At 36.7% G+C, this 26,004-nt stretch overlaps 1 protein-coding gene and 1 pseudogene across 1 annotated transcript in view; one reads left to right on the top strand and one right to left on the bottom strand.

Moving 5' to 3' along the window:
* Nucleotides 1–26,004, bottom strand: part of LRRIQ3 (leucine rich repeats and IQ motif containing 3) — a 198,002-nt gene that overhangs the window by 43,631 nt on the left and 128,367 nt on the right. The window lies entirely within an intron of this gene.
* Nucleotides 20,470–21,391, top strand: LOC122678286 (annotated as a pseudogene).

Genomic DNA, 26,004 nt, shown 5'->3' with positions numbered 1-26,004 from the left:
TGTCTGGATTGTGAAGATCTTTTTTGTACAGTTCTGTGTATTCTCGCCACCTTGTGTTAATATCTTCTGCTTCTGCTAGGTCCATACCATTTTTGTCCTTTTTGAACCCATTTTTGCATGAAATGTTCCCTTGGTATCTCTAATTTTCTTGACGAGATCTCTAGTTTTCCCCATTCTGTTGCTTTCCTCTATTTCTTTGCATTGATCACTGAGGAAGTCTTTCTTATCTCTCCTGGCTATTCTTTGGAACTCTGCATTCAAATGGGAATACCTTTCCTTTTCTCCTTTGCTTTTCGCTTCTCTTCTTTTCACAGCTATTTGTAAGGCCTCCTCAGACAACCATTTTGCCTTTTTGCATTTCTTTTCCATGGGGATGATCTTGGTCCCTGTCTCCTGTACAATGTCACAAACCTCTGTCCATAGTTCATCAGACACTCTGTCTATCAAATCTAGTCCCTTAAATCTATTTCTCACTTCCACTGTATAGTCATAAGGGATTTGATTTAGGTGATACCTGAATGGTCTAGTGGTTTTCCCTACTTTCTTCAGTTTAAGTCTGAATTTGGCAATAAGGAGTTCATGATCTGAGCCACAATCAGCTCCCGGTATAGTTTTTGCTGACTATATAGAGCTTCTCCATCTTTGGCTGCAAAGAATATAATCAATCTGATTTCAGTGTTGACCATCTGGTGATGTCCATGTGTAGAGTCTTCTCTTGTGTTGTTGGAAGAGGGTGTTTGCTATGATCAGTGCGTTCTCTTGGCAAGACTCTATTAGCCTTTGCCCTGCTTCATTCCATACTCCAAGGCCAAATTTGCCTGTTATCCCAGGTGTTTCTTGATTTCCTACTCTTGCATTCCAGTCCCCTATAATGAAAAGGACATCTTTTTTGGGTATTAGTTTTAAAGGTCTTGTAGGTCTTGATAGAACTGTTTAACTTCAGCTTCTTCATCATTACTGGTTGGGGCATTGGCTTGGATTACCGTGATATTGAATGGTTTGCCTTGCATACGAACAGAGATCATTCTGTCATTTTTGAGAATGCATCCAAGTACTGCATTCGGACTCTTTTGTTGACCATGATGGCTACTCCATTTCTTCTAAGGGATTCCTGCCCACAGTAGTAGATATAATGGCCATCTGAGTTAAATTCACCCATTCCAGTCCATTTTAGTTCACTGATTCCTAGAATGTCGACATTCACTCTTGCCATCTCCTATTTGACCACTTCCAATTTGCCTTGATTCATGGACCTAACATTCCAGGTTCCTATGTAATACTGCTCTTTACAGCATCGGACCTTGTTTCTATCACCAGTCCCATCCACAACTGGGTATTGTTTTTGCTTTCGCTCCATCCTTTCATTCTTTCTGGAGTTATTTTTTCACTGATTTCCAGAAGCATATTGGGCACCTACCGACCTGGGGAGTTCCTCTTTCAGTATCTTATCATTTTGCCTCCTCATACTGTTCATGGGGTTCTCAAGGCAGGAATACTGAAGTGGTTTGCCATTCCCTTCTCCAGTGGACCACATTATGTCAGACCTCTCCACCATGACCCGCCATCTTGGTTGGCCCCACATGGCATAGCTTTATTTCATTGAGTTAGACAAGGCTGTGGTCCTGTGATCAGATTGGCTAGTTTTCTGTGATTATGGTTTCAGTGTGTCTGCCCTCTGATGCCCTCTCACAACACCTACCGTCTTACTGGGGTTTCTCTTACCTTGGACGTGGGGTATCTCTTCATGGTTGCTCCAACAAAGCGCAGCCACTGCTCCTTACATTGGACGAGGGGTATCTCCTCACAGCCACCCCTCCTGACCTTGAACGTGGAGTAGCTCCTCTGCGCCCTCTTTTTAGTTGTGCCACCTAGTTAAGTTCAGCCTCTGGTTCAGCACAGCCACTTATCAGTCAAGGATTGTGTTTATCCCCTTATCCAATTAAGGTTTTTAAATTTTACTGGTGTGTGTGTGTGGTTTTGGAGACTGCTATCGTAATTAATTTCTTGTTTTCTTTTGTTTTTGACCAAAGTTGAGCCAAGGACTAAGAAATCTAAGAAAACTTCAGAAAACCAAGATCATGGCATCCGGTCACATCACATCATGGCAAATAGATGGGGAAAGAGTGGAAACAGAAACAAACTTTAGTTTTTTGGGCTCCAAAATCACTGCAGATCTTGACTGCAGCCATGAAATAAAAAGATACATGCTCCTTGGAAGAAAAGTTATGACCAACCCAGACAGCATATGAAAAAGCAGAGACATTACTTTGCCAACAAAGGTCCATCTAATCAAGGCTATGGTTTTTCCAGTAGTCATATATGGATGTGAGAGTTGGGCTATAAAGAAAGCTGACTGCCAAAGAATTGATGCTTTTGAATTGTGGTATTGGAGAAGACTCTTGAGAGTGTCTTGGGCTACAAGGAGATCCAACAAGTCCATCCTAAAGGAAATCAGTCCTGAATATTCATTGGAAGGACTGATGCTGAAGCTGAAACTCCAGTACTTTGGCCACCTGATGTGAAGAACTGACTCATTTGAAAAGACTCTGATGTTGGGAAAGACTGAAGGTGGGACGAGAAGGGGATGACAGAGGATGAGATGGTTGGATGTTATCATTAACTCAATGGACATGAGTTTGAGTAGACTCTGGGAGTTGGTGTTGGACGGGGAGGCCTGGTATGCTACAGTCCATGGGGTCACAAAGAGTCAGACACAACTGAGCGACTGAACTGAATTGAACTGAACTGAAGCCAGGGACTAGTAGCTTGGAAGTGCATGCATGCATGCAAATAAGTTGCTTCAGTCATGTCCAACTCAAACCCTATGGACTGTAGCCTCCCAGGCTTCTCTGTCCATGGGGATTCTCCAGGCAAGAATACTGGAGTGGTTTGCCATGCCTCCTCCAGGGTCTCTTCCTGACCCCAGGACGAACCTGAGTCTCTTACATCTCCTGCATTAGCAGGCGGGTTTTTCACCACCAGCACAACCTGCAAAGTACCTTGTTCAATTGTTTTTGAGAGGATGCAGCCTTGGGCACATATATAGTCTTCTAGATTGCCAAATATCTGTTATTTTATTCTTATGTCTGGCTTTTTTAAGGAACTGGCCCTGGGTCAAAGTAGCTTATTATTAGCCAGTGTTTAGTCAGAGGTTTTGCTTAAACCCCTTGTGCCAGAGAAGCTGCTATCCTATGTTAACACATCTGTGCCTGGACTAGAAAATGTTTTTAAACCTGCTCCATACACTGTTCTGTTTTCTCCTGAGCATGTCCACAAACTTCTTGATCCTCCAAGTTGACTGTGATCCCAAGAGGATTCTTTGCTGTCCTTTCCCATGGCATCTCTGTTAAACGTCTGGTTGTCCTGTCACTTCACTTGTTGCGTCCAGTTTCATGGAACTATCAACACCCTCTTATCTCCACCAAAATATCCATTGTTTTCAACAATGCTCTTTGGCATGGAATTTTCCAACTGTTTCAGATAAACTCAACCTTTTCAGTCAGAACTGCAGAACTCTTCATCCTCATGGTCTGCCTCTTCTCCTGGGCAGAACTTCTGTTCCACTACATGGAAGGTGGGGTGAGGGTAGTCGTTTGCTTCTACAGGAATGATAGCCCTGCTCTATGATCTGACACATGGAAAGAAAAGTGGTAGCCTTGCTCTTATTTGCCTCTCCCAGTAAAGAAGCTCAGCCCCAAGAGGAAGCAGCAGTAGGAATAATCTAGCCCCAGTATTCTGACCCTTCCATGCCTGAGGGAAGAGCTTCCACTTATGAGTAGAAACTAGGAGAGGGTAGGGATCTGTAGGCTTCTGCCTTTGCCAGACTAGAATAGAGCTTCTGCAACATGGGGTTCGGGGAATGAGAAATGCCAAAAGACTACCCTTCCAGGATAAAATTGTAGCCTTGCACTAGAAAATAAAGAAAAAAAGAAACCTCTCTTCAGCTTCATCTGCCCAGAGTAGAGTATCCAACATAGAGTTTCTGCTGCTTTAACCTCGAGCAAAAACAAAGTGGGTAAAGAAGCAGGTCATGGCTCACATGCCGTGAACTCTCACTCTTCTTACTGAGATTTAGTAGATTTTCTTGAATGAGTTCTCCTTCATTTGCTGTATGTCCTCTGGATAATTTACAGAGACTTTACATGATAGCTTTCTATAATTTTCAACAGTTAAATGGTGGTTTTGCTGGAGAGAGTGTCTGATAGTCCTCTCTGAAAGTCCCCTTTTACATAGGACTTCAGCTTTATTAAACTTGAAATATGACTAGAGGCTCTTGCCATATATTATTTTGCCTGGTGTTTGTTGGGGTTATGAATGCAACCTTTTTCTTTTATGAATATGGCTAGAAAAGGTTATATTTAAAGATAAGTTTGAAGAGGATGACAACAGGGTAGGCCTGAGTTCTGATATCTGGGTTACATACAAGGCTCTTACTAATCCAACCTTACCATTCTTTACTCACTATAGACTAGGTTCATAAGATTTCATCTGATATTCAAATATATGAAGATTTTCTCAATTTAAAACTTTCTTTGTTGCCTTTGCTTGGCATACTCTTTCCTAAAATCTTCACATGGATCTTTTCTTTTCATCATAAACCAAATACTAACTTCAGAAGTGATCTTACTTTTTCTAAAGCAGACGGCCTTACCTAAAGAAGGCTGTGTTACTGAAAGTACCCCATCACCTTCTCTAAACTCTCTGTCAGATTTCTATTTTTAATTCATATTACAACCACTTAAAATTACTTTGTTCATTTGTTTATGGTCTATATTCTTGCTTTAGAATATAGAAGTCAGGGATTTTGATTCTGGAGTCACAGCACCCAGATCAACTTCTCGTTCATAGGGTCACTTTATACCTTTAAAAATTATTGAGAACATCAAAGACCTTTTCAAATTTATACTACTTATAATTAAAACACAATTTAAAAATCATTCATTTAACAAAAAAAAGGTCATTACATGTTAATGTCAGTGATGCCACCATCACAAATGTAGCCTCCAGAAAAGTTTATACCTATGAGAAAATTAAAAGCATAAAGGACAAATAATGTCTTATTATTATCATAACAATAATTTAAACTCCATAGACTTCCTGAAAGAACTGCTGACCTACAGTGTCTAATATTATAATAACAACCTAAAGACAATGAATTTACAACCAAAGAATTACACGCTGTTACAAAATAGTTGGAATTACAAATCAGTCAATTTTTAGTACAAATCAGCCAATTAATTTTATTGCCTTCTTCATCTAATCGCAGCAAATGCTTATGCCAGCTTCTGTTTGCATACCTTCAGTGAAGGAATTCTTGAAGTAGTTCATTTTAATTTTAAGCTTCTCTAGTTTGAAGAAAGTTTTTAGGGCTTCCCTGGAGGCTCAATCACAAAAAATCCTCCTGCCGATGCAGAAGACACTGGCTCAATTTCTGATCCAAAAAGATTCCAAATACTGTGGAACAACTAAGCCCGTGAACCACAACTATTGAGCCTGTTCTCTAGAACCCAGAAGTCGCAACTATTGAGCCCATGTGCTGTCAATACTGAAGCCCATGAACCCTAGAGCTGGTACTCCAGAACAAGAGGAGCCATTGCAATGAGCGCCTGTGCACTGCTTCTGGAGTGTAGCCCTCACTCACCACAACTAGAGGAAGCCTGCAAGCAATGAAGAGCCAACACCCCCAAAATAAAAAATAAACAGAATTTTAAAAAAGTTTTTAAGATAGATCAAGAAAGGCATCCCTTGCTTAATTCCAAGCCCCTAAGCATCATAATTATATTTCTCTAAATGATCTTTAGTTGGTTAAAATGCTTTTAGAGAGTGAATTATAATCTGAGCACCAAGTACTAAGAGTCTTGTTATTAGAGTATAACAATAGGATTTTCTTTCATTCTAGGTGCCAGAATTCATAAAACCAAAGATCCACCAGCTATTGAACAGGTACAGAATATACTGTTTATTCATAGTAAGACTGAAAGCAACTGAAAGCCTAACTCTATATCACATGAATTTTCTTTAAGTCATGTATCCTTTAGTCTGTGTTTAAATAGCTTTTTTAAGGTAAAACATTTATACTTATCCTTATAAAATATTATTTATTTAATTGAGCTCATTGTTTCAGTCTCAATATTCACAATCCTATTCTTTCATTGGATATTAGCTCACTCTTCCAGCCTCATGAAATATATAATCATGCTGTCTAGTACTTTATTCTAGATCTTTCCTAACAACAGTGAAACAAAGAGGGGGTACCAAGCTGTTATTCCATTAAAAACCTAACTCCAAGTTAACACTGATTCATTTGTAGTTGCTGTTAAGTGCTAGAAAAAGTGTTTGTGCCTGTACTAGTAGCTCAGTCATGTCCAGCTCTTTGCAACCCCCTGGCCTGTAACCGGCCAGGCTCCTCTGTCCATGGGATTCTCCAGGCAAGAATATTGGAGTGGGTCGCCGTTCCCTTCTCCAGGGGATCTTCTCGACCCAGGGATCAAAGCTGCATCTCCTGTGTCCCCCACATTGCAGGCCACTTTACCACTTGAGCCATCATCTAAATATTTTCCACTTTATCCTAAATGTTCTTATAAGAATCTCTTTAATTCAAAGATACTCCTGAAATCAAGATAGACTGTATAGACATTATCTATCTATTATTGTTTTAACACTTGTGGGCACATGCGGTCTAACAATAACAACAGAAATATTAACAGCAGCAGTTAGCATTTACTGAACACTTACTACATGTTAGACGTTTCACTGTATGGGTATGTGCCATGTGATGAGCTTCATGCCAAGTACTATACATACTTTATTGTTTAACTTTTATAGCAAACTTGTAGAATACTCTTTTAGTACATCCTTTTAGTATACGCTTTTGACTAAGTAAGATGTGATCACTGTGGTTAGCTTAATTAACACTAACTGGACAAGCATGCATGCTGTCGCTCAGTTGTGTCTGACTCATTACAATCACATGGACTGTAGCCTATCAGGCTCCTCTGTCCATGGGATTTTTCCAGGCAAGAATACTGGAGTGGGTTGCCATTTCTTCCTCCAGGGGATCTCTCTGATCCAAGGATTGAATCCGTGTCTCTGGTGGCTCCTGCATTGGCAGGTAGATTCTTTACCACTGAGCCACCAGGGAAGCCCCTAATTCTAGCTGCAATAACAGATAAAACAAAGTCAATGGTTAATAAAGGTTGATTTTGCTCATAAATGTTGATTTTGTTCATGTAAATCTAAAGTAGATAGGATATCCATCTTCTATAATGTAGCTAAACCATCTGAAAACGTGAGCTCTCCAAGGACTTCACAGGAAAAAAGTGAGGGAAAGGTATGCTTAAATACCTTATCCTAGAAGTAATATACTTACTTTGAGTCACAATCTATCAACCAGAACTAAACTATGGCCTCCCAATCAAGTTTTAAGAGAGGCTTGGAATTGTAGACAAACAACTGGAATATTTTATAAGCACAAAATTCTTGCCACAAGTCATCACAGATCATTTGATCCTTTTTCCCCTAAATATAGAACATACTCCTGAAGAAAAACAACTGAAAGTCCCATCAAGTTCAGAATCTCTAGATGTGTATAACAGTCTATCAATCAGGCCTGAATGAGGTTTTGTCTAAAGACATGAATCACAAAGACAAGTCATCTCCTGAATCACCCACACAGACACATCCTGGTATAGGGAAAAATCAACTACGAATGGGGAGAACAGGAGGGACACACTAGTTACTGGTTTTCTCTGTGAACTTCTCCTACCTTTAGGTGTGGATGGGTCCTGGATTCATCTCTCATGTTGCCTTCTGTGAGAAGTCCTGTCTTTCATTATCCTTCTTGGTCACATCTCACATGGGGTGAATTGCCTACTCTGAAGGATACAACAGCTTTCTCAGTGTATTTCTTGCTTGCTAAAGATTGGAGATTCAAGTGTATATTTAAGTCTTGAATGCTCAGAGTTATCGCAGACTAAGATACTCTTGTAATACCTTTCCATTAAACTTTCAGCTGTTGATCTATTTCTTCTATGTGCCAGTAATTGCATGTAAAAGTCGTTTTGAGTCATATATAGTGTTCAGATCTGGTTTCTTTTTCTTTCTTCCAATCTCTCTTACTCTACCAATTTAACGGATGTTACTATGAAGCTATCTGCCACAGTAGATGGGAAGCCCACACACTTAATCTAACCTCTGTCCTAAGTCATCATCTTCAACTAAGAGGTTTGGGCCTTTGTCTCAAAGCCTTATTTAATTTCCTGTTTTTTTTTTTTTTTTTTTTTTTTTTACTATTTGGGATTATAGAAGCAGACAGATTTTCCAAAGCCCTAAATTTCTGAACTCTTCATTCTCTTTTATTTTGCCTTGAAAACCAGCTACTTTGCTGAAAGTGAAAGTGAAGTCGTTCAGTCGTGTCCGACTCTTTGCAACCCCGTGGACTGGAGCCTATCAGGCCCCTCTCTCCATGGGATTCTCCAGGCAAGAATACTAGAGTGGGTTGCCATTTCCTTCTCCAGGGGATCTTCCTGACCCAGGAATCAAACCCAGGTCTCCCGCATTGCAGACAGACGCTTTAACCTCTGAGCCACCAGGGAAGCCCCTACTTTGCTGAGCTCCTCTTTTTCCTATGGGGTAACTTTCCAAACACAGTACAGTACAACCAACACACAGAATCAATACTCGGTTTTTCCCCTAAAGCCATTAAGTTAGTAGACACACAGTTTGCCTTCCAAGTTATAACAGGGAAACGCTTTGCTACTACAAAACTTAGACTGCCCATTTTTCCCAATCTCTAACAGTTTTCGTATCTGGTCACTAAGATGAGGCCATATTTAAGGGGTTTCTTATGTATTAATTTCTGTATTTATCAGCATAATTAACCTTAATTTCTTCTATCTCTATAAACCCAGTAGCTTAGAAGAGTAAAGATTTATCCATTTCTCATCTAAGAACCAATGTGTATCAGTAGTACCTTTTAAATATGCTAATGGAACACATGGCCTCCAAGATCTACAAGGGGGGAAAGAGAATGATACTCTTAATTGCTTTTACTCTGAAGTGATGAGTTTCACTTTTGCTCACAGTCAAGTAGACAGAAATAATCATATAATCCTTTAGTGCATGGGAAGCTGGACAATGCAGCGGGGTATATGGAATATGGGACTGGGATATAATCATAGTGTGGCTTAGAATTAGAAAGTAAAGCCAATATATTTGATTCAAAGCCTATTTTTTTTCCATCAAGCTATACTTACTTTCATTTGAATTTAACCTTCTCCCTCTCTATTCCTGGTAGTAAGAATATTAAAAATACTTAAAAAGCAATTTGAACTATTATACTGATACAAAATAAATTTTGTTTGCTTTCAATTTTAAATCCAGCAACAAACATTTCTAGTTTTACATGCATGAGTATGCTCTAATTACTCATCTGAAGTAATTTAGTTTATACTGTTTTATATCCTGGACTAAAATTCAGTCATTCCAGCAAACAATTTAGGAGGGGGAAAAAAAAAAAAAAAGCACTGATAGAACTGCCTAAAGCACAAGTGGATTGAAACCAGCAAGATATGATAAATTGGATGAATTTGGAAGAAAAATGTTGGAGGCAGAAAATGTAATGTGTTTCAATGGAAACCGTAAAATCTCCTTGAGAGTCTTCATTTCAGACTCATAAGTGGATTTAGAGAAAGACAAAGTACATAATGGAGGTAAAGTAACTAAGAATTGTATAAATCTGATCACAGGCACTTAGATACAATGACCCTCAAATAGTTAATCCTGTGACCTTACATTCTGAGCTGAAAATAGCAGCTTTGTTCTCAGAAGTGTCTTTTATATAAGAGCTGGCACTTTGTGAAAAATATCTGAATTTGCTTCTTCATAACTGCATCTGTGTAAATTTTGTTGAAATAACTGCATATAATTGTCCCATCTTTCAGCTATACTTATAACAGAGGGTTAAGAAAACACTAACACATACTTGTAGGGTTGCAGTGTCTGTTTGGTATGCCATATCTCTTCAGTATAAATCAAGAAATTTATATGTTTAATTTCTGACAATGGAAAAAACTCAAAATACAAGATAGAGTAAGTATTCCTGAAACATCATATCTCTTTAAAATATCTGACATGCAGTATTTCATGAAGAAAAAATAAAATATTTGGTTAGGCAATTTAGAATAAAAACTAGAAGGGATAACAGGTTTAATTTAAATAAAATAAGACATATATTTATTACAAGTTAATAACTAGAAAGAGGAATTTTGGATAATGTTTACAACAAAAATAATCAGTAGTTAAGCTGTCACGTGTAATTTGATTGATTTATTTGCTAATATAAATGAAACAATATAGTATATATCCTTAACCATATGTTATAACTTCATAATCTTACAGAAGTTCTGCTGACATATATAATATCATGTTTACCACTAATACACTAGCTTCATGAGAAAAGAGTTTTATATGCCTTATTTACTGTTGGATTTTGAATACCTAGAGCTTTTAACAATATATATGTAATAATAATCTAAAGTGTAGTTAAAAAAAAACTAAGTGTAATAAAATGCTCTCTAAATTCCAAAACCTGTTGGAGGTATGGGACGGAGTTAAAGTATTTGGATGGTGATCCATTCATTCTGTTTGTCAAGTGCCCAGGTGGAAAGGAAAGAATACACATGATCTGATCTAATCCCCATGTCAAATGGAACTCCAAAAAAAAAAAAAAAATGGACAAATGATATTTTCTAGGAGGAAGAGATCTTATCTATCAAATGCCCTTAGCAGGATGATGCCAGGCTAAAGGATTGCTTATATTAAATAAACCCAGAACCTATAAGGTTACACTCTCTGGAGAAAGTCATACAAACTATACAACTTTCTGAAAAAGAAAACAGAAATATTTCATAGTGTAAATAAACACTTGTCTCTGTGTGAGTAAACCAATAAAACTCACAGAGATCTCAGCTACTTTGCTGGGCCGCAGATGCAAGTTCTTCAAGGGAAGAAAAAACCTGGAAAGCCGTCTGATGTCCCAGACCTATCCCTGCCTCATTTGAACCTCACAATTATTTGTATCCTTGAAATTATTAGTAAAGTTTTAATTGGTATATCGATGAGAGAAATAGTATGGCATTTAATTTATGTAATCATATATTATTCAAATTATAACATGTTCAAGATTGAAAGGCACTATTATTAATAATTATATCAAGACAGCAGGCACTAACAGAGACTTTACAGAGCAATAAGTACATGGTCACGGTACAAACAGCCATGGGTCATTCATTCACTAGTGTATTTGTTTATCCGATAAATATTTTAAAAGTTTTGGCTACTTGAAATATCACAGTGAGAAAGTAAACAGGGAAATATGGCCCTATGTAGGAGGTAAAATACTCAGCATATATAAAATATGAATTATTCTGGCTGGCCTTACAGTGACAACATAAGGATTAGAAAAATAATAGTATGACATAATTATATGTCATTTCTAATTAACATAAAAAAATCATATATTATCCTTATGGATAGTTTGCTTACCCACATTCTATTTATCTATTTGCATACTTGTTGCCATGTAATTTGCCTTGCTCAGATAAATGTAAACTTCATTTATACATTGATTTAAGATCTCTTAAGAGTACTCCATGTGGATATGATAAGCTGCCAAATGTTAAGGAAGACACACAGAGAGAAAATCCATTGTTTTCAATAAATTCATATTTTGGCAAGGGGAAGACTGCTCAAAACAACCAGAATAAAAAGCACATATCGAGTGTTATGGAATGTATAAGATGAAGGCATTAATTGTAATTATTAAAGAGAACAAAAACTTAGGGTAGAAAGAAAATATAATTAAGGTACTGCAGAACAAGTGGATTTCAAAAGGCAAAAATGGACGTAATTTCAGTTGGAGGAAAAAACATAAGCACAGGCAAAATGTTATATTCTTGGAACTGTAAGTAGCACTTTATATGTAACTAGAACATAGACCTGGTAAGAAGGATAAGCACTGAGATATCAGAGACTCTCTGGGAATATGTCCTCACAGGTTAAAATAAAACTATATCAAGAAAAAGATAACAAGCTGGACAAGAGATGCTACAAGAAGCAATATTAGACAGAATAAGAATTTCAATTAATTATATTGAACTTACCAAAAAAAGGGGAATAAAAAGAATATAAAGTAAGAATGAGAAAAAAATAGTAATAAAGTATATAAGTGAAAATCTTATGTAGGTGGATGATACAAATAGTAAAATGGGTGTTACTAAAGAATAGTTCATGAACTTAAAGATCGGACTGAACAATTTCCGGAAAGAATTCTGGGAAGGATGAAGAAATATAAATTAAAAAGAAATGGAAAGATATAGAGAAGTAAAACTGTTAAGGTAACTGGTTTCCCAGAAGATGAGAAAAAGAAAAATGGAGAAGGGAAAATATGTGAACAAATAAATCTAAGATATGCCAAGTAGAAGGGAGAAAGAGTAAAATATACATATAACCATGCTTATTTTTAATTTTATATATATGTATATATATATATATATATATATATATATATATATATATATAACCATATTATAGCAAAATTTAAGGACCAAAGTCAGGCAAATTTAAAATCTTCTAAAGGAACAAGAATAAAATGACATCACATCACTTAGCAGCAATGCTGAATGCAAGAAGACACTGGACGGACAGTTCGGAGGAACAGGAATAACTCAGAGATACTACGGTTCAGTTCCAGACCACCATGATAGAGCAAGTGTCACAATAAAGTGAGACACACAAAGTGTTGGTTTCCCAGTGCATATAAAATTATATTCACACTCTTTATTTTTCTGGGCTCCAAAATCACTGCAGATGGTGATTGCAGCCATGAAATTAAAAGACGCTTACTCCTTGGAAGGAAAGTTATGATCAACCTAGACAGCATATTAAAAAGCAGAGACATTACTTTACCAACAAAGGTCCGTCTAGTCAAGGCTATGGTTTTTCCAGTGGTCATGTATGGATGTGAGATTTGGACTGTGAAGAAAGCTGAGTGCCAAAGAATTGATGCTTTTGAACTGTGGTGTTGGAGAAGACTCTTGAGAGTCCCTTGGACTGCAAGGAAATCCAACCAGTCCATCCTAAAGGAGATCAGTCCTGGGTGTTCATTGGAAGGACTGATATTTGAGGCTGAAACTCCAATACTTTGGCCACCTCATGGGAAGAGCTGACTCATTTGAAAAGACCCTGATGCTGGCAAACATTGAGAGCAGGAGAAGGGGACGACAGAGGATGAGACGGTTGGATGGCATCACCAACTCAATGGACATGGGTTTGGGTGGACTCCGGGAGTTAGTGATGGACAGGAGGCCTGGCGTGCTGCAGTTCATGGGGTCGCAAAGAGTCGGACACAACTGAGCGACTGAACTGAACTGAACTGAACTGATAGTCTATTAAGTGTGCAAAAGTATCATGCTGAAAAATGTATATAACTTAGTTAAAAGTACTTTATTACTAAAAACTGCTAACCATTATCTGAGATTTCAGCAAGTCACAGGGGATCTTGCCCTGACATTGATGGCTGTTGGCTGGAGGGTGGTGGTTGTTAAAGGTCAGTGTGGCTGTGGCAATTAAAATAAGATGGTAATGAAATACACCTCTTCAATCTACTCTTCCTTTCACAATTTCTCTTAACATATTTTCTCACAATCTGTGTGCTCAGTCACTCAGTCATGTCTGACTCTTTGCAACCCCATGACCTGTAGCCTGCCAGGCTCCTCTGTCCATGGGGATTCTCCATACAAGAATACTGAAGTGGCATTGCCATGCCCTCCTCCAGGGGATCTTCCCAACCCAGGGATCGAACAAAGGTCTTGGGCATTGCAGGCGGATGCTTTATGTCTGAGCCACCCACAGTAGAACTTTCAAAATTGAAGTCAATCCTCTGAAACCCTGCTGCAGCATTAGCCACTAAGTTTATGTAATATTCTAAATCCTTTTTGGTCATTTCCACAATCTTCACAGCATCTTCACCAGGTTTAGATTCCACCTCAATAAATCACTCTGTTCATCTGTAAGAAGCAACTCCTCATTTGTTCAAGTTTTATTGTAAGATTGAAGCGGTTCAGTGAGATCGTTAGTCTCCACTTTTAATTCTTTTGCTATTTCCACAAAATCTGCAGTTACTTTCTTCCCTGAAGTCTTGAACCCTTCAAAGTCATCGAGGAGGGTTGGAATCAGCTTCTTTCAAACTCCTATTAATGTTGATATTTTGACCTCCTCCCATAAATCACAAGCGTCCTTAAGAGCATCTAGAATGGTGAATCCTTTCCAGGAGGTTTTCAATTTACTTTGAACAGATCAGAGGAATTTCTAACCATTGTAGCTATAGCCTTACAAAATGTATTTCTGACAATAAGACTTGAAAGTCAAAATTACTCCTTGATAAATGGACCACAGAATATTGTGTTAGCAGGCATCAGAGTGACATTAATCTCATTGTACATTTCAATCAAAACTATTGGATGACCAGCTACACTGTCAATGAGTAGTAAAATTTTGAAAGAAATGTTTTTTCATTTTTAAGTGGTAGGTCTAAACAGTAGACTTAATATCAGGAAATCAGGAATATTCAGGAAATCATGTTATAAACAGATGAGCTGTCATCTAAGCTTTATTGTTCTATTAATAGAACATAGGCCGAGATGATTTAAGGTTGTAACTCTAAGAATCCTAGGATTTTTAGGATGGTAAATGAGTATTGGCTTCAACTTAAAGTCCCTAACTGTGTTAGCCAATCTCATCCTGTCCTTTGAATCCAAATGTTGAGTTTTCCTCGCTAACTATGAAAGTTATATATACGTGCATATTGCCTCTTTTTTGGATAACACATATATTTAGAATCTATAAAAATGGCATACATGATCTTATTTGCAAAGCAGAAATAGACACAGATGTACAGAACAAACATATGGATACCAAAGGGGAAGTGGGGGCTGGGATTAATTGGGAGATTGAGATTGATGTATATATACATTTGATACTGCGTATACAATAGAGAACGAATGAGAACCTATTGTATCGCACAGGGAACTCTACTCAATGCTCTGTGGTGACCTAAATAATTTCTAGCTACTGATTTATAGTTAGAGATGTGTGAATCTTCCTTTACTTTAACATTTAGAGGCCACTGTAGGGTTATTAACTGGCCTAATTTCACTATTTTTCTGTCTCAAGGAACAAGGGAAGCTCAAAGAGAGGGGGAGACATGGGTGAATGGCTGGTGGGTGGAGCAGTCAGAACATATATGACAGCTATTGATTAAGTTATTCATTTTTATGGGCACAGTTTGTGGTGTCCCAAAGCAATTACAATAGCAACATCAAATATAATTGATTACAGATCACCATGACAAGTATAATAATTACAAAGTTTGAAATACTGCAAGAATTACCAAAATGTGAAACAGCCACAAATAGAGCAAATGGTTGGAAAAACTGCTAAGAGGCTTGCTTGATGCAGTTTTGCCATAAATCTTCAATTAGTAAAAATGCATATTCACAAAACAGAAAAAAATGAGGTATGCTTGTATAGAAAGAAAGTAATCTTAAACATATACTTAAAAATTTAGTCTTCTTATTGTTCAAATGTGAGGTAAAAAATTAGTGTCTAGGATAAAAGGTGAAAGGTTTTCTACTATAGCCTCATGTAATAAATACTTTTGAAGAAAAGTGAGGTGCAGCAATTTAAGAAATAAATCAAGGAGATGCTACAAAAGATACAGAAAGTAAGGTCAAACAAATAACAAGATTTGTAGTTTCTTAAAAAATGATTTTAAAATTAAAATCAAACAAAAAATGACACAACTAAAACCTAGGCAATATTAGGACTGGATCCTGGACAAATCAAAAACATTACACAACTGGTAAAACATGAATATGGTTCACAGATAAGTTAATAGTATTGTATGGACGTGAAAGTGTTAGTCACTCAGTCCTGCATGACTCTTTGCAACCCTACGGACAGTAATCCACCAGGTTCCTCTGTCCATGGAATACTCCAGGCAAGAATACTGGAATGGGTTACCATTTCCTTCTTCAGGGGATCTTCCTGATGGGAGGGATTGAACCTGGGTTTCTTACACTGCAGGCAGATTTTTTTTACCATCTGAGCCACCAGTATGGTATGAATGTTAATTAAATTCCTGTTTTGATAACTGTGCTATGATTATTTAAGATGATAACATCTGGGGAACAGGTGAAGGGTATTTAGGAATAATTTGTAATGTATGTGCCTTTTCTGTAATTTGAAATTATTTCAAAATAATAAGTCAAAAGAAAGGAAAAATATAGATATTTGTTATGAAAAAACAAGAAAGTAAACACAATTAGAATTGGAAAAAAAAAAGCAGAAGCTAGAAATAGGCCCAGTTATCTCAATAAATACAGTAAAAATAAATGGACTACAGAACTGGACCAGCAATTTCCTATTTTCATTATATGTATATATATGTATGTATATATATATATCAGAAATTAAAAAATGAAAGGATGAAAAATTATATATGGAAAATTTTAACTAAAATATAGTTGAGCATATATACTAACATCAGACAACAGAAAATATGAATAAAAAAACATTATTAGGAACAGAGAAGGTAAACATATAATAATAAAAGGTTCAACTTACCAAAAATATGTATCAGTTATAATCAGGTAGGTACTTAATAAAATAACCTCACAATGAGGAAACCAAAATTTGACAGACTTCAGGAGAAGCAAACAAACTCACAATTATAGTGGAAGATTTCAATATATCTCTTTCTTGGTTAAGTAGACAAAAGAAAAATCAGCAGGCAAAAGTAATCGGATAATAAAAATAGAATATTTGGATAACTATGCAAAGTTTGATACAATGGACTTAAGAATTTGTCACAACTACTTTTTTTTTTACAAATACCAAAGAGCAGGTATAAGCTGGGATTGAAAAAGGTTCTTCTTATGAAAATCATGAAAGTTAAAAGATGCTGCTTCCTGTGGGATTGCAAAAGCACTCCTCTCTCAGTACTCCCAGAATTGCTCATATTTCAATTTAGAGGAAATGAATTAACTAGTGCAGAAAGGTTTGCATCACAAACACAGTGGTATTACCTGATATTAACTAAATAGTAGAAAGAGACTGCCAAACTTCCTAATTTTTCAAACTAAGTTTTGTTGAACTCACACTTGAGTATGGTCAGAGAAAGAAATTATACCAATCATTCTGAAAGGAAATCTTTATAGTGAAGAAAGGAGAAACACTGCTCAGTAGAAAAGTATTTCCCATCCTATATCACTTTAACTATATATTTGAATATATTATTGTATAGAAATTGGTAGAATGGTTTAAGATAATCCTAAATATAAAAATGCAATAATTGGAAAGCAACATAAAATACTACTTAGCTAAAAAAAAAAGTGATCTTTAATACTGAATTTATAAAATCTTATGCAAAAAAATAATACTAAACTGTTGAAGTAACATCAGTATAATTTCTGGCTGCTTAAAATTGACCAATTTGCTAAAACAAGTATCAGGTAATTGTCTGCGATTTAAATTTAAAAATATAGGGAGAAATGTTATTTTCTACTCTAATTCCAATGTTTTTAGATAAGTATAATGATTTTAGATAAGTAAGATACTCTTTAACTCTCATGGCTTTTTTTAAACATCAGGAATATTAGAATAAATGGGAAATAATTAATAGAATTTTATATAAAATGGGTGGTCTCACAGTATTTGGAATGACAGAGGGAGTGACAGATTTTTATTAGGTTTCATGGATTCAGATAGCTTAATCTAATACAACCATATTCCAATGCATATGATTTAATCATTTCATAGTGATACATTTATGGTCCTCAGGAGGCATCATGGTGAAATAGAAAGGGCACTAGACTTTGAATCAGGAAACAGCCTGGGAATAGTAAAGCTCTGGCACGTATGGATTATATGACCTTGAGTAAACTATCTTAGCTCTTTAAACTCACTTTTCTCATCTATAAAAGAGAAACAATAAATTAAATTAAATGTTACAATGTGACATTATCTGGGATGGTTAACACATTTTAATCTTCATGATCCACTGATGATGGCTACAAAAAGTATTCACTTGAGAGGGAAGTCAATCAGAATTCAGAATGATTTATAATTGACATTTTCCAAGTGTTAACACATCCCTTGTCTCTAACAGAATATGTTCCAAAACTTCATATTCCCTCCTTTTCACCTTCTTATCTTACCTTCTTTTCACATATCTAATATAAATTGTGAATACAAGTCAGCTCAATTTAAAATATCAATATTGACTTCAGATTAAAAAGAATAAGTTAAACTGTTTCAACATATTAATTTTTTGCTTCCTCCCTGCAACCTAGTACCATAATAAAAAATGAAAACACCATGTAAAGACAATGACAAAGAAAGAAAGAAAATAGCAGTGACATATTAAGAAAAAAATTGGAAGCAGGAAAGCAGATGAAAAAAAGGTAATGGACAACAAATATTATAAAGTTGAAATTTACTGCAGGGAAACAAGAAGAAAGCTGATTCACAATACCGAACACTAAAAAGGCAGAGAATTGGAAACATGACTTAAATAATTGTTTTAAACAGTGTGGAGATTTCTTAAAGGCATAATTATGTCAACAGAACTTTTGGCAACCACATGTAACCAAGTGACTCTTCCATCCCTTTGTAGGAGATGGGAGATTAAAGATTCATTTTGCAGAAAAGTTAAACTAGCGAGATTCTATATTCAGGGACTTAAGTACAGCTAAGGATTCAGGGGTACCTGGGTGAAAAATTGGGAAATGAAGGTCCTCATACCAAGTTTTTCAGAGAACTCAGTGCTCTGTGGTGACCTAAATGGGAAAGAAATCCAAAAAAGCGGGGCTAAATGTATAAGTATGGCTGATTTACTTTGCTGTACAGCAGAAATCGACACAGAAGCGTAAGGCAACTATACTCCAATAAAAAACTCAAATCTATGTGATATTCGTATTCTCAGATAAGGAGAAGAAATTGTATCTATTAACTAAGAACTGTTGTTGTGTATTTTAGTGTGTATTTTAGAATTTTGATTACATAATTTAAAAAATAGAGTTAGAAGGAAAAATTTAGTAAATATTCCATAAAAGAGGGAAAATTAAGAAAGGAGGAAATAGGTTATAAAAAGTATGAAAGTTAGAGGATCAGTCCAAGAGGTTTGTCTGAATAATAGGGCTTCTAGAAAGAGAAAATGAAATAGATAAAATGGATAAAATACACACAAGAATAATGGGTCGGAAAGATGGTAGACTAGGAATCTATGAGGGTACCACCCATATCCTCAATCTTTCACAGGAAAATCAAATAAATATCTACAGAATGGCTAAAACAGCTTTATAAAAGCTCTGGAAATGAGTCAATGATTTACACAACTAAGTAAGCACTCAACCAGAAAAAGCCACATTCAAGAGTCAGATATTTCAAGGGATCATTTAGATGTAGAAACATATGGCAGAATATATATTTTATTAGCATATTAATACTTATTAATGTTTAATGAAAATATTTATTAATATATTGGTATATAGTAATATCAATTATTAATTGAATAGTTATTATTAATATTATTAATGATTATTAATACTTAATCTATTAATATAAGACATTTCATAACATTTTTATTTGCAGTTCCCTACTCCTTCCCCAGTGTGGCAAAGCAGAGTCAGGAGAAATCAACCCATTGTCAGTTCTCTTACTTACGATTGGAAGGAACAGAGTAGAATTTGTTTGAAATGTTCTAGCTTGTTTTGGGGCCGCCTGAAGGACTGGTTTGTCTCTCACCTGACCCAAAGATCAGAAGAGAAATGGAAATAAAGATTCCAGGCTAGAAACCAAATAGTGGTGAACACTGTAAAAACTGCAGGGAACTGCTGATCCACAGACCCCAGGGGAAAGCAGTGTGGACTGAGAAATACAAATCAAAAATCTAAGATCCCAAAATAAAGCTGGGTAGAAACTCTTTGGGGAATCAAGACATTTCACCTGGGGACATAAAACAAAAATAAACAAATGGGACCTAATTAAGCTTAAAAGCTTTTGCACAGCAAAGGAAACCATAAAACAACAAGACCTATAGGATCAGAGAAAATATTAGCAAATGATGTGACTGACAAGAGATTAATCTCATATTAAAATATACAAACAGCTCATACAACTCAATAAATAAACAAACAACAAGTAAAACAATCCAATCAAAAAATGGGCAGAACAGAGAAATGGCTGGCTTCAGAGGCTGAGTACAGTGGGAAGAGGTTATGGAGGTGGGAAGATTCTGCACTTTGGCGTAAATTTCACTTGATCAGGGATCATTTCTCAGACTCAAATTAGAAGTGCGAGTTCAGATAAGTGAGGTCCCCATTGCTGCTTTGAACACCTCAGAAGGGGAGAATGGATTTATCAGAGGTGAAAGAGAATTTTGCTAGGAGTCAAAGAAGTAATAAAAGGTCCAGCACTAGGACTCCTGCTCCTTCTACAAAATGCAAAGATCACTCATAAAGCTCCAAGGATCGCTCTAGAGATAAAGTGACCACCCAGGAGTCAGGCGAGAAGGACCATGACTGGTGTAACACTCAAAGGCGGGGCAGTGCTCCCAGCGGGAGCTCATCTGGCTCCATCCCCAGTTCAGGCCCCAGCACGGGCTCCGGCAGCAGCTCCGGCTCATCCTCAGCATCCAGCCTCTCAGAAGTTCCAGCATATCCTGCAGCTCCAGCTCCAGCAGCACCTCTGGCTCTCAGAGTCCTTCTCAGGGCAAATATGACAACAGGTGGGGCTCCCCCTCCAAATTCCAACCACCCAAAAGAGATGAAAACGAAAAGAAAAGGCAGAGACCTTCCCCCAAACCCACCAAAGTGCACATCAGGAGGCTCACCATAATGTGACCAAGGATCACATCATGCAGATACACTCCAACTCTGGGAAAATTAATGACTGACATGTCTGGGGAAAGGATGCACTCCCATCTGTCTAAAGACAACACATATATGGAGTTTGAGAATCCAAATGAGGTGGAGAAGGCACTGAAGCCCATGGATGGAGGACAAATCGATGCTCAGGAGAGCACTGCCACCGCTGTGCTGGTCCCCTGGCCTTGGCCAGCTCCACCGCAATTCCAGTCAGTCCTCTCAGGAGAATGCTACTACCACCTCCCCCATGGCACAGGTCACTCCCATGGATAAGGAGAAGGTCGCTTTCCCCTTGGCACAGGGCCTCTTTGCAAAGGTGAGCCTGCTCCCCCTGCAGCCCACCAAAGGAGCCACTCCAGCTCCGACTCTTCCCTATAAGCAGGGCCACTGAAGTCCTGCCCCTGTGACTTGTATTCCATCCAACACACTCTTGTCACTTTTCTAGCCAAAGGAGTATTGCCAGGAAAGAAATCCCTCACTTGGGGGCAGGCTTCGAAGGTGAAGCAACCAACTGAGATATTTCCTCTGTCAGCATGCTTCGGGTTGCAGGCATCTTGTTGGTTTGGGGTCGTGCTTATAAGGATGACCTCTAGTTTTCTGGCTAGTAAGATTCCACACTTCTAGGTCCTGAGAGTCAGTTTAGTGGCAAAGTCAGCAGGGATGAACAGAGGGCTTCAAGTCGTGTTAACAGCTCCAGGTGGGAGCTTGTTTTGCCATTCCACAGATGATCTGGGACCCCTCTGGTGGTCTGGTCAGGCCCTAACCTGCTGGCCTGCCAAGTCCTACAGGAAAGGGAATACTTTTACACAACTGCCTTTCCTGTTAGCCTGGCCCTGTTTCCCTGCTGGAGTCCTCCGATCTCTAGGGTCAAATACCGCCTGTTATCTGCCCAAAATGATTCTTTTCACATGTACTCATGTGTATACACATGTGTGCACACAAACACACCCACATTTCCTTTTCTTTCTGAAATGGTGAGTAAGTTGAAAACCAGCTCTGATAGGTCATCACAAAACCCCCTGTTGTTTTGGTATTCATGGTGGTTGTGCAGGTTACCTTGGCAACATGTACATTCTTTTCTGACTTTTCTTGTACAGTCAGTATTATTAATTTTCTGTTTTGAGTTTTTTAACTTTGCAGCATTTTAGATAATGCTGTGTTTCCATTTCCATTTAGTTGTGTAGAATAAAATAATTGTGGTGAATAAACCTAGGATTAGAGTGCAAAAAAAATGGGTAGAAGATCTGAATAGACACTCCTCCAAAGAAGACATACAGATGGCCATACAGTACCTAAAAAGATATTCAACATTGCCAATTATTAGAGAAGGTCAAATCAAAACTACAATGAGGTATAATCTCACACCAGTCAGAATAGCCAACATAAAAAAGTCTATAAATAATAAATGTTGAAGATGCTGTGGCAAAAAAACAACCACCACATTGTTGATGGGAATGTAAACTGGTAAAACCACTATGAATAGTATGGAAGATCCTTAATAAACTAAAGATAGAGCTACTATATGATCCCACAATCCCACTCCTAGGCATATATCTGGAGAAAGACATAATCTGAAAAGATACATCCAACCCAATGTTCATCAAAGTACTATTTAAAATTGTCATGACATGGAAGTAACTTAAGTGTCCATCAACAGATAAATTGAAAAGTAGATGTGGCATGTATATTATATATATGTACACATACATATATATATATATAATATTACATATAATATAATATTACTAAGTCATAAAAAAGAATAAAATAATGTGATTTGTAGCAAAATGGATGGACCTAGAGATTATCATAAGTGAAGCAAGCCAGTCAAAGAAAGACAAACGGCAAATGATATCACTTATACATGGAATCTAAAAATATGACACAAATGAACCTATTTAGGAAACGGAAATAGACTCACAGACATAGAAAACAAACTTAAGGTTACCAAAGGGAAAAGGGTGGGAGAGGTGCGATACACTGACCCAGACAGGATGCATGTCCAGAAAAGTCCCAAGAAAACCTTAAGTATATTCACCTTGGGTTAAACACAAGTTTAAGGGGTTCACTAACTAGTAAGAGGGAGAAGGCAATGGCAACCCACTCCAGTACTCTTGCCTGGAAAATCCCGTGGACGGAGGAGCCTGGTCGGCTGCCGTCTATGGCGTCGCACAGAGTCGGACATGACTGAAGCGACTTAGCAGCAGCAGCAGCAACTAGTAAGAGATTTCCATGCAAGTCTGCAAAGACTGGAACATGTGACTATTTTACAAATGTCATATTTTCAACAAGGCATACAAAGGAAATAGGGAAACAAGGCCCTTTCAAAGGACAAAAAATAAATACCCAGAAACTTTCCCCAAAGAAACATTCATATGAGCTTTATTGAACAAAAGTTTTAAAACAACGCTTTTAAAATTTGCTCAAAGATATGAAGGAAAATATAGACAAAGAACAAAATGAAATAAGGAAAACAATCGATGAATAAAATATCAATGAAGGCATAGAAATAATCAAAGAAACAGAATTGGGGGTGGGGCAGAAAAATAAAACCACCAAATTGAAAAGTTTACTGTGCAGTGCTTAGTCATTCACTCGTGTCTGACTCTTTGTAAGCCTGTGGACTATAGCCCGCCAGGCTCCTCTGTACATGGGGAATCCCCAGGCAAGAACACGGGAGTGCATTGCCAGTCCCTTCTCCAGGGAATCTTCCCACCCCAGGGACTGAACTCAGGTCTCCTGCATTGCAGGTGGACTCTTTTTTTTCTTTTGCAGGTGGACTCTTTACCATCTAAAGCCAGCAGGAAAGCCCAAACAGTTCACAAGAAGGGTTCAAAAATAGACCTTTAAAAAAGAAAGCAGAATCAGCAAAATTTAAAGACGTCATTTGAAATAATTGAACCTGAGGAACAAAATGAAAAGAGAACGAAGATAAGTGAACAGAGACTAAGAAACTTAAAAAATCCCATAAAATGTTCTAATATATTCATTATGGAACTCCCAGAAAGAGAAGAGAGAAAGGAGCAGAAAGGTTGTTTGAAGAAAAATTGGCTGAACTCCCAAATTTGAGGAAATATATGAATTTGCAAATCAAAGAAGCTCTATGAATGCCAAGGAAGATAAACAAAATGAGACTCATATTGAAAGACAGAATAAAAAAACTGTCAAAAGTCTCAAACGAGGTGAGAAATTTGAAAGCCAAAAGAGAAAGTGACTCATCACATACAAAGGATTTTCAATAAGACAATAGCAGATGCATCAGCAGAAACTTTACAATCGAGAAGGCAGTGGGATAATATATTTAAAATGCTGAAATTAAAAAAAAAAAGGTGTCCACTGAGAATTTTATATTTAGTAAAACTACATTTGATAGTCAATTTTATGTGACAATTTAGGCCATGGTACTCAGATGTTTGGTCATACATTATTCCAGATGTTTCTGTGAAGGTAAATTTTGGACAAAATTAACACTTAACCAGTAGACCTTGAGTAAGGATATTCTATAATAAAATAAAGACATGAAAGACATTATATAATAAAGACGTTATAGAACAAAATAAAGGCATTACATAAAAAAGGGTGAGTTAACCAAGAAAACATAATAATGATGAACACATGTGTCAAACTTCAGATGCACAAAATATATGATGCAAACATTTACATAATTGAAAGCAGACAAACATCTCTGCAATAAATGGTAGGAGACTTCAGTGCCTTGCTTTCAATACAGGATAGAACAACAGAGAGATCAAAAAGTAAACAGAAGATTCAAACAAAACTATAGATCAATTGGACCTAAAAGACATATGCAAAACACTCGATCAACCACAGCAGAATATACATTTTTCTCAAGTGTATATGGGACGTAATCCAGGATACACAATATGTTAGGCCATAAGACAAGTTTTAAAAAATTTTAAAATACTGAAATCATACCAAATGTATTTTGAAATCATAAGGGAATGAAAAAATCAACAGCATAAGGAAAAATGGAAAATTCATAAATCTGTGAAAGTTAAATGGCACACTCTTAAAGAGCCAATAAGTCAGAGAAGAAATCACAATGGAAAGTATAAAATATCTTGAGGCAAAGAAAAATGCACACACAGTATACTGAAACTTATGGGATTCAGCAAAATCAGTGCCAAGAAGCAAGGATATGGCTGTAAGTGATCACATTACAGAAGAAGAAAGATTACAAGTAAACAAACTATATAGCTTATGGAATTAGAAAAAGAAGAATGAACTAAACTCAAAGCTAGGAGAAAAAAGGAAATAATAAATACTAGCATAGAAATAAAAAAACAGAATTATAAAAACAACAGAAAAAACACTGAAAACAGGATTTGCTTCTTCAACAAGGTAAACAAAATTGGCAAAACTTTATCTAGAAAGACAAAGCGAAAAACATAGATAAGGATCAAATAGCTAAAACCATAAATCAAAGAGAACTAATCAATATTACAAAAATAAAAAATATTATGAGTACAATATACAGTTATATTCAAATAAATTGGAAAACTTAGAAGAAATGGTCAAATGCCTAGAAATATGCATCTACAAACACTGAATCATGAAGAAACAGAAATTCTAAATGGATCTATAATTCATAAGGAGATTGAATAATAATCAAAGACTTCCCAACCTTTTCCCAAAGAAAGCTGATGACCAGATGGCTCCCTTAGTAAAGAAGAATGAACAACAAAACTTCTCAAATTCTTCCAAAAAATTGAAGCAGAAGGATTATCTCCTAACTCCTACGAGGTTATATTAGCTTGACACCGAAGCCAGACAAAGAAACTATAAATAATGAAAATGAATATATTTTATGAATATTGATATAAAAATCCTCAACAAAATACTAGAAAATTCAATTAAACAGCATATTAAAAATATTACACACCAAGACCAAGTGGGAATTATTCTTGAAATGCAAAAAATAGTACAATATAAGAAAATCAATGTAATATACATTAACAGAATGAATTAAAAAAATGCAATTATCTCAATCAATGCAGGA

The sequence above is a fragment of the Cervus elaphus genome, chromosome 20 (assembly GCF_910594005.1).
Source record: "Cervus elaphus chromosome 20, mCerEla1.1, whole genome shotgun sequence".
In the NCBI taxonomy this organism is placed as follows: domain Eukaryota; kingdom Metazoa; phylum Chordata; class Mammalia; order Artiodactyla; family Cervidae; genus Cervus; species Cervus elaphus.
This window is presented reverse-complemented; position numbering and strand designations above follow the sequence as displayed.